Source organism: Amblyomma mixtum, chromosome 3, assembly GCF_055824585.1.
Source record: "Amblyomma mixtum isolate Tamu chromosome 3, ASM5582458v1, whole genome shotgun sequence".
NCBI lineage: Eukaryota > Metazoa > Arthropoda > Arachnida > Ixodida > Ixodidae > Amblyomma > Amblyomma mixtum.
In genome coordinates, this window is record NC_143014.1 from 138139792 (window position 1) to 138154919 (window position 15128).

Below are 15128 nucleotides of genomic sequence, written 5' to 3' on the forward strand. Positions count from 1 at the left end.
CTCACGCGCAAGTGTCCAGGAACAGTTACAAAGAGTACAGCGCGAGCGACCACTGCAGCTATATATATATATATATATATATATATATATATAGCTGCAGTGGTCGCTCGCGCTGTACTCTGTTCACTTATAAGGTTGATATATTGCCTTAGGGGCAATATATCAACCTTATAAGCTGTGATCACCACACGAGGTTCGCGCTTGTTGCCTACCTGTATATATATATATATATATATATATATATATATATATATATATATATATATATATATATATATATATATATATATATATTATCTGCACTTTCGGATTTCAGTTCCAGAATTGAGGATTGCAGATAAACTGTTCACTCCTATATAATACCATGCCTTTAACTGCGAGAGATCTACCATCTGGTGGTGTCTGAGGTTGTATACACCGCCGTAATTAAGCCCTCACACTGCGCGGCTTTTGAGCATGTCAGCCTGTCAGCCTATGTTTTTACTGCCTGGGGCCCCTAAGGCAATATATCAACCTTATAAGCTGTGATCACCACACGAGGTTCGCGCTTGTTGCCTACCTGTCCTATCGTCGTGCCCCTACCTCACTTCCCTGAAAACGGGCACCTTATGATGGCGCAGGTAACTGCCGAACCAGTTGTATTTGTGAAAAAAAGGACACTACATTGGCATAACCATAAAACACATGATGTTAGACAAATGCTCTTCATCGAAAGAATCTTTATGGAGCTGACAATATTTCACTGTGCCAGCTGAATTGTGTTCTTCAGGCTATGAAAAAAATTGTTGCGTGCAGGCCTTGAAAGCGAAATTACAAATAAAATGCATAGGAAGACATGTGAAAAATAACTCCGCAATACGTAGGCAAGCTATCGGCGATGGTAGGTGGTATGGTGCACGTCTTCGTATAAACGACTATGATGTTTGGTTACAGTGGACGTGTTAATAATTAGCTCACTCAGTACAAATGGTAGAATGTGACCTGAAACTTAGCTTGCAGCCCCAGTGAAAAGAATCATAAATCATAATTGTTCAGTGTTTTTCAGAAGTGTGTTTCGGATAGTTATGTGGCTCAAAACTTTTAGGGTGGTGAGACAGTGCTAAGCGACACAGCCTGACTAAACAGAGTGGAGAGGTTACTTGCGTGGTAGGGTGGCCATTTTGACGCCTAAAGCCGAGCTCGAACCATCACAGAACGCGGCTACAACGCTAGAAGGAAACGTCCCAAGCTGCCGTGTCGAACCAGTGGCATGCTGCCGTCGCTGAGACAATCGTGTGCGCTGGCTTACATTCATTAGTGAGTTGCATTTTGCTGGTCACGGTAATGCCTTTTTACAGCAGCTTAACTTTGGTTTGGCATGCAATATATGTAGAAACGCTGGTTTACACCTTGCTTTCAATTACATAATTATTCGCTGACAAATACCGCTCGTCCATTTTCAGATTAGGCAAGATAGCAGCGCACGGTAACGGCTACCATGAAATGACGTGGCCACAGTGTCTTACATTGCTTTTCATTTCATCAGTTTTGTTCTTTCTTGTTGTTTAGTGAAATATTTTTCGCCGAAAACTCAGGCATGCTGCTTACAGCATACCGTTTTTCTTCTTTAAGTTTTTTCTTTGTTAGGTACGGTTCCTCGCTAGTGATCGAGATGAAAAGCCTGCATGCTGCACGGCTCGACTTAACGTAATACGCTGTCAGGACCAGCTGCTCCGGTTGCTGCATTTCTCTTCGTCAATTCGAACACGAGGTTACCTTAGAGCATTGTTTTCTCTGCAGAGAGGTACGTTCGGTATTTTTTTTTTGGTGCTTTTAGAACGGCTACTGCGGTGGCGCAATTACTGAACTGAAACTAGTGGAAATATATTATAATGCACAATTTTGCGATACTCCGGTTAGAAAATGGATTGCTCAACGTATAATAAGAAGTCGTGTCAGAGAAACGTGCTGTAGGAGACATAATCTTTGTGCTTGTTTTTTTAATGGCTCATCGCCTTGAAGCAGTGATTTCTCGGTCATTACCAGCAAGACGCAAATTAACTTGTACCCAGATTATACCTCTCATAAAGGAGAATGGGTTTGAGTTCATCGCAAATAAGTAAAAGCAACGATGCTGTACGCAGCGCTTTCATAAGAACAATGTGCACACTGGGATTCTGGAGGTTTTTTTATTGTGTCCTTTGTTCTTCTCTAGTCCAGCAGCGAAAGTTTGAGTATTGTTTCTACACTTCTGTCGTTAAACCTTGCGATTCAGACGCGACACTGAGCGACCGAGAAATGCCATCTCGCATGCTTTTAGCGTTCACGGCGGATTTATAGGGGTATTTCTATTTTCGCTGTTTCTTTGCTAGTGCGAGAAGCGGACGTCCGTGCAGCATACCTCTCTCATATCGCTTTCTGCCGACAACCGTTACTGGCCACGCTGTGCAGCGGCCACTAAGCTGCACTCCTTTTACGGGTGTGCATTCGTGCTCGTAGTCGTTGCAGTCTTGGTGACGAATGGAAGAGGTTCGACAACCAGCTGTTTCAAACATTCACAAGCCTGCTCATGACGGGGGCATCCTGTGCACGCTGTGCTCACCATGAGTGCGCGCTAACTGATAACACATGCAGGAGGTGTGCTCAGCAACCTCGGGTTAGATGTTCTTCTCATGGTCATCACATTAATGTCAATGCACTTGCTTGACGACGCCATTGCTTACAAGTCCATTGACTTGGAGCAGGGAAAACGCCACTTCGCGGCACCAGTCACCGTATATAAAAGGATCCATTGAGTGCGTGCATGCGACAAATTTAGTGAAGGTGATTAGAAGTATTGGGATCCGCATTTTATTAAATTTCAGTTTACAGGATTGATACGCGAGGTAGTGTACGTGCTAACTGAGACCTTGCGAACTTTGCTAATGCAGCGTTGATGATTGCCGGAAAACGGGTCTAGTTTGCCTTATGGTGAATCAGCGTGCAGTTGTGCACAGAACCAACAACAAACACGTTCTTATAATAGTAATGGGAGCAACTCCATCAAATTTCTTGCGTTTAGTGGAAATCGATCACTACATCGGTGGCCTAATGGTTTGAGCATCCGAATTGCATGCGGGAGGTGCGGAGTTTGATCCCCAGTGCTGCCGGTTACCTACCGGTGATACAATTCCCCCGGACTGGTGTTCAGCTTATGTGTGCTGAAATGCTAGGGAAATATGTTTTTGGCCCCAACTTGTGTAGCAGAAAATACCTTGGGCCTTGGTGCTCTCTGGCCGCACATGCCCTTGCGCCATAAAAAATTCACCATCACCGAAATCGGTTCTCTGGCCTTTTCTGGCTATGTTAACTTTTGTCCGCCAGGAAAAGGGTCATTCATAACTGAGAACGTGACATTTAAAAATTTTTCCGCCACTCGATTCAAGCTTATGATGTCGACACTTTAAAAGACTCCGTGATGACTGTTTTGAAGTGAATTGTGGTGTAGCCTAGCCTCTGTGATTCACACACACTCACAAAAAAACATGTCGACGCACCGCAGTTTACTTGCGAAATCTGCACGTTACGGCAACACCTGTGCTTCTTTTTTTGCTTATATAAACGCTGTTTTCAATGAAAGCGTCGTCTGATTTGTCGCTGGAATGCGGTAATATATCGTTACTGGTCAACTTCAACTTGTTCTCAGTGTACATTTCATAGATACTTTCCTAGTATCGGTTTGCCGCAGTTTGCAACACTCTTTGTACTATTGGGAGTTGCAAGCCGATGGCCACGCAGGCGACAACTGGAATTGTAAACTTTCTTTTTTTAAATGAACATATGCCCGACAAAAAAAAACAAAGAAACCTGGCTTTGGTGACAACGATACTCACGGTCGGCAGTGGTCGGTCTTCATTGCTGCCACCAGCAGCTGCGTTGTTTTAAGCTTGACGCAGAGCTGGTTTGGTGTGGTACGCAGTGTGTAACGCCCCAAAGCTACACACGGGCTATGAGAGACGCTTTAGTGGAGGGCCCTGAATTAATTTAGACGACCCAGGCTTCTTTATTGTGCACAGAAAGCGAACAGAAGACAGGCGTTTTTGCATTTCGCCTCCATCGAAACACGGCTGCCGCGGCCGGAATCCGATCCGGCGACCTCGGCATCAGTAGCCGAACGCTGCCAAGTCACGGAGCTACCGTGGCGGCCACTGTAAGGCTAATCTCTTCGGTGCATTAACAATCACCGCCACCACCGCCACTAACTTGCTTCCTACCCACTTGCTTCAAAGCCGGAAAACGGTGCCCCAATGCTGCCTCATTTTGTGACCTGAATACTACAGAGCTCTTAAAGAAGCCATTCAGCGTGTTTATTATCTTTCTCTACTAGACCTCCTCGGTGTTCTGGGAGTTTTGAAAAGAGCACGTGTACAGTTCAACGAGGCCCAGTTTGGCGGGGAAAAAAAACGTTTAAAAACTGGTTGACCTTTTCAGCCTTTTCCGTCAGTGAGCTGATTCACAATACCACTGGAGGCAATTCTAAATTCTAAAGCAAGTTGTCTTATACGGCCAAAAGATTTCGGTATGGATACGCACCACATCTGCGGTCTTTTAACGCAGTTATTGGTACAAATCTGTACCCATTTTTTTTCTACAAAACCAGTGGTCGAAACCGGTTAAAAATGATGTCCTTGAATTCCCCGAGTTGTTCTGGGTGCCATTTTACCAATTTCATGCGTGTGAGACACGCTTACAGCTCGCTACTCATAAACAGTTAAGCCGCGGCTTTTCACATTTAGATCTTTATGCTTTGCTCACTGCCGCCACCTCTGCGCTTCCATATTATTTTGTTGGCAGCGCAGCACCAGGTATGGCTGTATTGATGTTAGAGGCCACTTTATAAGTGGTGAAGATTCACGATCAAGAGAAAGGTCAGGATTCGCGACCTGTAAGTGTAACAATGAAGTCAATCTTGAAGTCGACCTGCAAAGTCATGCTTCAAGTCAAGCTTCAAAATGCCGTGGCGCGGCACTGACATCATATACCGAAACATACCGCAGCCGAATTAGCTTTCCATCGCAGTATGCGTCTGCGCTCAGCGCTCTGGAGAGGGGTTGTCCTGAGGCGCGCCTAGTGAGCGGCACTCAAGCGTCTTTCAGGAAACTCTCATCGTTTTCTCTCGTTACTTCTACACGACCGCAGCAAACAAGTTGTAGTCCTCCAGTGATTTCAGAGGGGGAATTTGCGCAGAGGTGATGCGCCCGTGTTTGAAGGCCAGTTTACCTGTACTTGCAGTCATGAAGTCAGTAGTTGCTGGGCGACTTCGATGTCGGACAGAGCGCTGTGTTGCCACGATGCCTTGAAGTTTTTGTCGTCCAACTGCGCTGCCACAATATTGGAAGGAAGTTTTGCTTCTTGCGGGCTGTCGCATTTCTTGGCAAGTTGTGAAGCAAAAAATGTGGATGCATAAGCCGAACCGGGCAGAGAACTGTGGACCTCTTGACTCTGTTATTAGCCGTGTACTTAGAAACGTTTATTGCTTGAGAAAAAAAATTTAACCACCGAGAGCGTACTTTACTTGTGTTAACCTGACACCTACTTTAAGACATGAAAGAGGAAATGCATGTATGCGCACATCCTTTGGTTAGGGCATTTTCAGCGAGCAGTTAGCGAGCTGTCCGCGGAACAGATGCCGAGCGGATGCCGAAGGATAGATATAAAGAACAACGTTAATTTGCTCTGAGAAAGAGGATGATTCAGCTCATCAGGCTCCACAGCAACAGAACAGAGCAAATTTCCGCCGCTTTATCTTCCTATTTATAATGCACCACTACACATGCTCGGAGGGAAACAACAAGTGGCGTGTGGCAATCATAGTGAAAAATCTTCGATCAATTTCAGGCTTGTTTTAGACACGTAATAGGCTGCAGCTGTTCTGTTTGTTTTCAGGTTCATTTTTTACTTCTATCGTGCCATTGTATTTTGTTTTTTCGTTTCTTCTCTCCTTACTTCGGCCTCATGCAAACATTACATATTTTTTTCCTCTGCTGTAATAATGCCTTTGAGCGCTGCAGGTGTTTTGAGTAAATCAACAAATAATAAAATCCAGTACAAGACCACTGACGGCATTCACTGTGTCGTACAGGCGTTGTGCTGTCGCTGCGAGGTGGGAAGAAAATTGTTTTTCCAGTTGCGAAAATACGCGGCTTGAATAAGGTAGGTTGTACGCGCATAGTGCAGCCTGGGTTGTGTGTTGAAGAGAGGGTCCGTCGGGTATTGGTGTCAATATAACGGCGTATAAGAGGCTGAGAAATTTCTAATAGCAGTGAGTTTGTGAGCGATGCAAATGCATGAGATTGTTCATAAAGAAACGAAGGGCCCCGGATTTCATCTAAAAGCAAGAAAACTTAAGGAGCGTTAAGTCCTTCCACCTAGCCCTGAACGCGGCATTAGATAAAATTTTGATCACCGAGGCCATGTTTTCCTCCGCGCATTTGGTAGAATATCAAGAGTGTGCCGGACTGGTTGGAAACAGGCAAGCAGAGCATATAACTAAAGTACAGAACAGAAAGCAGAGTATACGAGCGCAGCTTGCAACTATTTCCAGCTGTGCAAGTTCTAAAATGCAAGCGCTTCAGATGAATGTCTCTCCCTATGAAATGCTATTCTTTCTTGGAAAAGGATAGCGATTCACTAGCACCACAAGAAAGGACCGGTGTGTAATTGTGTCAGCAGCTTCGAGTGGGTACAAGATTTGCCCTAGCCTAGTGTTCGGCCTTTCCGGGGTGAGATGCTTCAAAAATGGGTCTTTGACCTCACGTCGAGTAGATCACAACACCTTGTGCAATGGCGCTCTCTGGGCAAAAGCTGCCCTTGCGCCAATAAAAAAAAGAACAATCAAGCATCGTCGTCCTCAGCTTTACAACAACCATGTTTTATGTACAGAGGGCAATAGGAGACGATACTGTAGTGAAAAAACCACGAGGATCTTCAAGTGTAAGATCCCATAAAGTGACAGAGAACAGCAAGCGTCAGGGCTCAAGTTAATGTCAGTTACACATGAAGAATGAAAAAACAGTGCTCACACTGCACTGGGTACACGCGAATGCAAAGCGTTGACGCGACGACATCAAGGGCTGAGGTACAAGTGGTCCGAGCAGAATAAGATGGTGGGTCGCCTACCACTCAATGTTTTCGGTGTGGGATGTAAGGGCAACAACGAAGTAGGTATAGAAGAACGAGAACTATAAACAGCCTCACATCAATAGCAGTAGCTGCAAGTCGGGTGTTTTGCAATCTGAAAACACGTTATGTCCATTTGGTGGCAGCTAATCCCTGCTTGCACTCCGCAGCCTATATGAAGTGCACCGCAAACGTCTGGCTCAGACAAGCGCCCACGGGAGCCCAGGCTTAACGAAGCGCCCTTTACCGCCGGGCGAATAGGCTAAGCCGATGTTCTGGGAACACTATGGTACAACTACAGTTAGTTGGATATAGCGAATGTGTTGGACGGAAACACAATCTAACCTGAAATAACGATGGCGTGGGAAAGAAAAAGAATGCGGTCTGAAATGTTTAGTTAGCTCCTTATCACGGTCCTTAACCAAGGGACTAACGGCAAAAAATTATCTCGCGATTTATCTGCTCGTAGCGTTCGTTCATGCTAAGTGTATTTTTTGTTGCGTTAAGACCACTGTTCTGATGAGAGCAGAGAAATGTTGATAGTGCAAAAATAATCAAAGCAAACCTTCTAGCCACTGCTACAGTAGTTGCGCAACTAAGTACCTGAGCGCGTGCAAAAAAAAAAACGAATCCAGACTGCATGGTTATCAACATTTACAGGCACACAAAGGTCGCAGCATTCTTCTGGCGTATTTCGCGTTGCTAAGACCCCATCCTCAGGCAGTAAAAGGTTTTGGCACTACAGCACTAAGGCATGATAATTAAAGCATGTTCGCGCCTTCAGACAGCCGCATGTAAATGAACATTAAAGTAAGCTCTGACTGCGGATTAGGACATGCGGCTGGAGCTCTGATTTATAAATGAAGCATGAGGTTAAGTAAAACACCGCTTTGTAAAACGAAAGCTTGCTTGAGCTTCTAAAGTGATGGTAATATATATGGCTTATGATTTCTGTCATTTTTCTGTTTGTACAACCGACTCTGTTAGCTAAGTCAACACAGAGAGGCCGAGCCAAGAAGACGGCTTCTATACAGTAAACACCCTGGCGAACTAACACGTTTGACATTTTTCAAAGATATAATAAATTACGTCATATGTCGCTTCGAGAGCGTGGGAAATACAAATGGCTTCATGGCAGGCAGTTTCCTCATAAAAAAATGCCTAGGCGCGCATGAAACTAAATGAAGGTCACGCAGACACAGCCCTGTTTTCTGAAGGTAAGCGGAAGATTTCTCGCAGGCTTCAGTGTCTCCCTAAAGTGAAACTCAAAAACGATGATGATGATGATAATGAAGTGGAACGAAAATTGCTTTCGAATCATAAAGCTGTTATATTTGATATTTAGACCAAGCACGAACAGTAATTAAGGTAAGCAAAAGGGAACGAGGGACAGCCCGCTCGTGAATTCCGAGCAGGATTGCATGCATAGTGATTCGCAGCTAAAGAAGAATGCTTTAACGGTCAACATGAACAACTTCATCAAATTGAAACTCTCCTGAGCTTTGTGACATGCGAGCACCAACGACATTGAATGAAAACTTTTTTTTTTTCGGCTCATTCATAGTCTATTTTATAATGTCGAGGTTCATGAAGGAGCTCAGGCAACGGTTGTAATCCTGAATTGGTTGATTTTCGGTATCCGATCTTATAATACATTGCCTTGTCGACTATTGCGTCCTTGGCACATGTGGTAAACACCGGGCCCGCGTAGTAAACTTCTGGTAACATAAATTTATCCAAAATTTCGGAATAACGTATCGTGTTCCTTATTAGCAGACAAGGATAGGGAATTGAGCGGCTTGTGACGACACGCACATGTATAACGCCAACAGTTAGTGAAACCGAGGAACGCGTAGGGAATATATATTTTATTAAAGGGGTGGAGACAACAAATCTTTGGTTGGCGTGTTCTTTATTTCAAACATTGTTTATTGCCCCAGGACGCGTGATACGTGCTCCGCGATTCATATATGCGTGATAAATATTTTATTATCGCAGTATTTTTGCTCAGTGATTTCGGTTTCGGTTTCTGAGCGCCGGGGTGTGTTATGACGTCACCGCAGGCAAGAGCAGCAACCCTTGCCATGTGGACCCCAAAAGGAGTGACGCACGGACGGCTGCGCCGTCTGCCCTCGTACACATGCTGTGTACACCAATGCCTTTCGAAATGGCGTCCGGTACTGCGATATGCTGAGCAAAGCCCAGCGGACGAGGGACGACATAGAGTTCTGAAACCAAGCGGCTCGCTTGGGCCAATCTCAGTCGGCAACCGCGTATTACAACGCGGTTTCTGCGTTGCATTTAGCTTTGCCTGACTACGCCGATGCTCGGCGGACGTCTGTGTCGGTGGCCCGTACCCGATAGCGCGTCAGTCGGCCGATCCCTCGGTCACATTACAGCGGCACGATGTCGCACTGTTCGTGCCGACCTATACTCGTCGCTGTCTTTACTTCGTTCCGCCCGCGCAGCCGCGCCGCGAGACTGCTCCGGGTCCCGTGGCTGCTGATTATGTCTGCTGCTCGCTCTTTCCTGCTGCTTGTTTAGCAAACAGTCCGCGTATTCGCTAAACGAATGCTTCAAGATAATTCTACAGGATTCAGCATTTACCGCGCGAGTATGGAATTCCTCAGGAATGTGCCCCCGACTGCACCTCAGCTCTACTTTTGTTCACATTGCTGCCTCGGCAGAAATTGCGCCTTCATTCGGTATTAAATGTAAAGCTGCGTTCTAAGTATGATGAACAATCTCTTTTTTTGCACCGGCTGTACGTTTACTTGTTTATGCAGTGCGGTAACTCAACAAGAATCGCCGATGAAAGCGAGTGCCAGCCTGGGGAACGCTTCATAGCCAGATTGTTGACACCGCGTAGATCCGGCGTTTCTCTCTCGTTGTAACTACTTTTTCCGATGTGTTCAATGCTTGACTTTAAATTCCCTCACCTAGAAGTATGTTCGGTGCATATTTTAAATGATTAAAATGGCTTAATTTGTTGTACACATGCGACGCCGACGACTGCTGCCGGGTGCTGCAGCGTTCTTCGGTACACAGGGTCACACCGGCTAAAAGCGGCGCTTCCCGCTCATTGTATTTGCGTCCTAAGATGTTAGTAATCCAAGATTTCAGGTCACTGTTGTCTAAACAATGCTCGGTGACCATTTGTATTCGCGAAAACTTGGGAACTTGCTCTCCACAACCGTACACGTCGCACATACGAACCCCTGCTGATGCCGGCTGGTGCGTCAGCAACGGCATATTTGCCCATCAGCACACCGACCGCTTAGTCGCCGACTAAGCACCGTCTGGTCGATGTTGCGCGTCGCCGTTCATAGTACGTCACGTTACTGTGCTGTGATGTCACTACTATTCACGGATATTGTTCGCACAGCTCTACGTCACCAGCTATATATAGCGCTAGAGATGGGTATCGATCATGAGAAAGAGAATTCAGGGACTCTTTGCAGCTGAATTAAAATGTATTTTCAGCGTTTGTTGCATCCAATACTCCGCCGTGGGTGACCTTACATACAGAGGAAGTCCATAAGAAACTTTTTATAGCCTCAAAGTTTGATGTCTCAACCCCTTTAATTTGTGGCATCTCTGAAGAAAAATTAGCAAGGGAACAGTTTTTTATCTGAAACATAAGTGACCAAATGTAGAACGAATAATGAATTGTCTTTGGGGTGAAAAATTGCTCAACTGTTAATTTCCCATTGACCAACAACTAACTAAAAACGAAAAATCGATATATCACCCTTTGATCTCCTCAGTTTCAAATATGTACAACGATTTCCTTGTAAGTTTACTGGATGTTTAAATAAGGCAGCGACTGATCAAAATTCGGAACACTTTTTGAGTGTTTTAGATAGTGGCCAAACCTTTACATTCCACCTGCAGCCTCTCTTGTTCCTTACGACCCTATAATTTCAGGAAAATGAAAACAAAGCGCGGCTTACGCCGAAGGCGCGTAGTTTCGAGCGGAAGTTCTCTCTCTGTGAGCCACCAACACTATGAAAGTGATTCTTTAACTTGTGATTATCAGAACAGAAGAGAGTACCTATGGTAATGAACAGACGCTTTGAACTCCGCGACAAGTGTCTGTTTTTGTGTCGTGTTTACTTCTTACACAATAGGGGGCGACTCACAGGGGGACGAATGGCACCACGGCACTGCATACAAACTAAAAAGAATTATGTTTCCTTGCACAAACTCTGTGCTGGAAGTCTCCTGTAGTGTAAATCAGCTCCGTGAAGATGGCCGAAGGACTACCTGCTTTCGCATCCATCGCTGTCAGTTTGTATTTTCCTACCTTTTCCTTAGTGGCTAGCGCTAACTTTTTGTTACAGATTTGTTTTCCTCGCGGCACTCATGAGTAATGTTAGCGATGAGCTGAAGCCACGTTTTGAGCAAAATACGCTTTGTTCTGAATGCTTGTGTGGTGCTTACATTTTTTTTATCTCTGTCATATGAGGTCGAATGAGCAGCGTAAACTGCTTGTTTTTTTTATGTAGCTCATGTAAATGAATCTAATGCTGGCATGCATGATAGCAATTAGTGATCAAAGATGCCTTTAAGGGTCAGGGCCCGACCAAAAAAGCTGTTAGTACTTCTGCATTCTTCAGATCACTCAACGATCGATAGGCGCTGGTGTCTTGAGCAGTCCTGATATTTAAACCAATGATGGTCAGCGCGGGCTTCAGCTACAGGCCCAAAAGCTCGCCATTTGCGATAGCCAGCGATACGCCAGTTAATACGGCGGCCAACATAGCACTAATCCAAAGAATGGAAAAGCACGAACAAGTTTCCCTCGCCGCTTTCCGTTTTGTAAGCCAGCCCCATTTTGTTTCCAGTGGCTGTGACACCCGACTCGCAACCTACCCTCAATCTCTGCTTTTGTATACCTATGCGCAGTAACATTCAGCGCTCATTCTTGTCTAATTTAGTAAGCTTCCCCGTGGTTTATTTATCGATACGTCAAGCATGCTTCAGAAAAACTTCCTTTGACTCCTAATTATCTTTATGAGATGACAATGCGTTAGCACAAGGCATTCTCCTTGGTTTTAATTGCTTCTCTTATACATCTTATCTTCATATTTTTTTAAGTACTTTTCATGTATTTCTTCGCTCATTGAAGGTCCCTTTCTCAACTTTGGTGAGCAAACTGCTGAGCAACTTTGCGGTGTTCTTTTCTGAGTCATTCTTAGCCATTCCATTTTTGTTGAGTGACTGGTGGTCATTATAAATTTTACGAAGTCATTTTCTGGGGGGAGGGTCTTTTTATGGCAGCCACCTCTCGGCCTCTCCCTTCTCTCCTTAGCAAGTAGAGAAGAAGGATTGCCCTCTCTCCATTTTGCCACCTGCCAGAAGTGGCAGGTGACAGGTGAAGTGTGCATTAAACACTACACGTCCCCTGACGCCGGACGCTGTTATTTCTGCACGGTGGGGCTTCTAATGTTAGCTTATCAATAACTGCGTGGCTTCAAAATCTCATCCATACCAATGTGTGTGCCCACAATGCAGCAGTGAATTAGAAGGTTATGTACCCTCTAGCATACTCAAGTGGGGCGCATATTTATGGTCGTAGTCAAGTTTTCTCTGTTCTTTTTCCTGCAGAAGAAGCGCAAACAGCTGTGATTAGCCAGGACACATATGTGAAGGAGCTAGACACCGCAGCGGACACGGGACAGAGAAAGAAGACGACACAGGGCGGTACTTGCAACTAAATTTTTATTTGAAACTTCATGGCTTTATAAAGACCGAGGCACGTGTGATCTTACAATCGGGTAAAAAAGGATGAATGAAAAGCAACAGATAACAACACCTAACTGACAACAATGCACAGGAAAGATATGCGAGTCACAATGTACAGAAATCAGATTTTAAACCTTATGCAATGCTCATCATGCGAGGTTTAAAATCTGATTTCTGTACATTGTGACTCGCATATCTTTCCTGTGCATTGTTGTCAGTTAGGTGTTGTTATCTGTTGCTTTTCATTCATCCTTTTTTACCCGATTGTAAGATCACACGTGCCTCGGTCTTTATAAAGCCATGAAGTTTCAAATAAAATTTTAGTTGCAAGTACCGCCCTGTGTCGCCTTCTTTCTCTGTCCCGTGTCCGCTGCGGTGTCTAGCTCCTTCATGTCTCACCAACTGGCCTACACATCTACCCTACTAAACACATATGTGCTGGCCCCGATAGCAATAGCCGGGCACGAGAGAACAAAAATTGCAGCCAATTTCACTAACTATTGCGCAGATTAGTGAATTCGCTCCCAGGTTAGCTGTCGCCAGTTGCCCTGTCTCCAACACTGCTAAGTATTTGTGCTACAAAGTATGGAGAGAGTAGTAGATTTACTTGTTTTTTTAGAAGTTAACAAATTCTTGTTCCAAGACGCTCTGGCGCGAACCAAAATCTTATCTTGATAAGGATTCCTGCCTTTTTGCTTTAAAGATGTGAAATAATTTCAGCTTTGTATTTATTTTGTTCTTCTCTCGACCGTTTGGGCACATTCTATTTCACCTCTCTTTAATGGTATGTTAATGCAATCAGAGAAGTCATATATTGTTTCCATTTGTTGCTTCTAGAACCTCAGTGTGCCAGAAAGACCGAGGTTTAAAGTGAATCTGCACAGCCTATTAGCCCTCATGACATTCACAGCACTAGATTAGGTATAGGAAAATGCTATTCGCATACGTTAGTGCCTAACGGCATAACGCGTCATATTTACGAAAAGTTAACAACGTGAGGCAAGAAATTGTGGTAAATTCTGAGAGGTTCTGCTAGGCTGGGGGACGGAGAATTTCGCGCCAATAGTGCCATCACTGGCACGGAATAAGGTGGATTTCTAGAGTTCGTTATTAAAGGGAATGTTAAGGTAATCATTTTGCGAACACGTTGCGAAAACAAGCTTAATATATCTGCAGAGCTAAGCCTTGTACTTATCAGGCGCATGTTGCTTTGCAGGTGATCTAAGATGATGGCAAAGGCTTACTCACACCGATGAAAGACAATGGCGGAAGAAGATTTCACTGGATTTCATAGAATCAGTGGACACTCTTCTGCCTGTGACAAGCTTTGTTCTCTGCGAGCACTACTTAAGAGCAAGAAGAGACGCGTAATCCCCAAAAAGGAAAGGACGAAATGGAGAAAATTACATCGGTACTGACAAGCTAAAAGCTCCAGGGAAGACTGCAAAGTGTCAGAGCATGGAAGATGAATTTGTGATAATGAATGGGACCTAGAACTCGAAACACGATGAATTAAAATGTTTGTCTACTGCGAGCGCGAATGGAATTTCGAACTTCGTGTGCGTACCTGCATTGTAATAGCAGTTATGTGGTTTAGGTTCCCAGCTTGGCTCAATCATCACAGCTTTTATCATAGCCTTCCCATAAATTCACAAAGCAATATTTTTCACAGAAGGAACACCAAATAAATCTATCTCTAATTTTATCCTACAGCCGCTACGCCAGCTCTCCGGCTAAAGAAAGAAGGTACAGCTGGGCCTCCAATATCTGGAGTACGTGAAGTGTTCTCTGTGAAGAACACAAATTCTGTGATGAAAAATCACAGTCCCGTATATATAAGAAACGCAATCAATATTCTGATGAGGATCTATGTTCGGCACATTTTCTAACCAACGGTTGACATAGGTATATCCGACAATCCTGTTTGTAAGTACTTTAGATTGTCAAGTGCTGCTACTGCTATCATTTAAAGTAAACCACAACAAAGTGCCTCAGAGGAGCTTTCGGAGGCTTATAAACAAGTTGGCCTTCTAAAGCGCTTGGACTTTGGGTAAGTCTCATTTACTTGTTGTGACACTCGTCATCCAGCCTTCTAACTTGACTGGAGACAGCTATAGCATATACCTTTGTTAGCTTGGTAGCAAGGTAATGGTCTGCTGACTGCTTATTAATTTTTGTGACGGCAAGTGCCCGCCAAACGCTCGGCAATTTGGCATTAAGAAACATGCAGAGACACACGACGA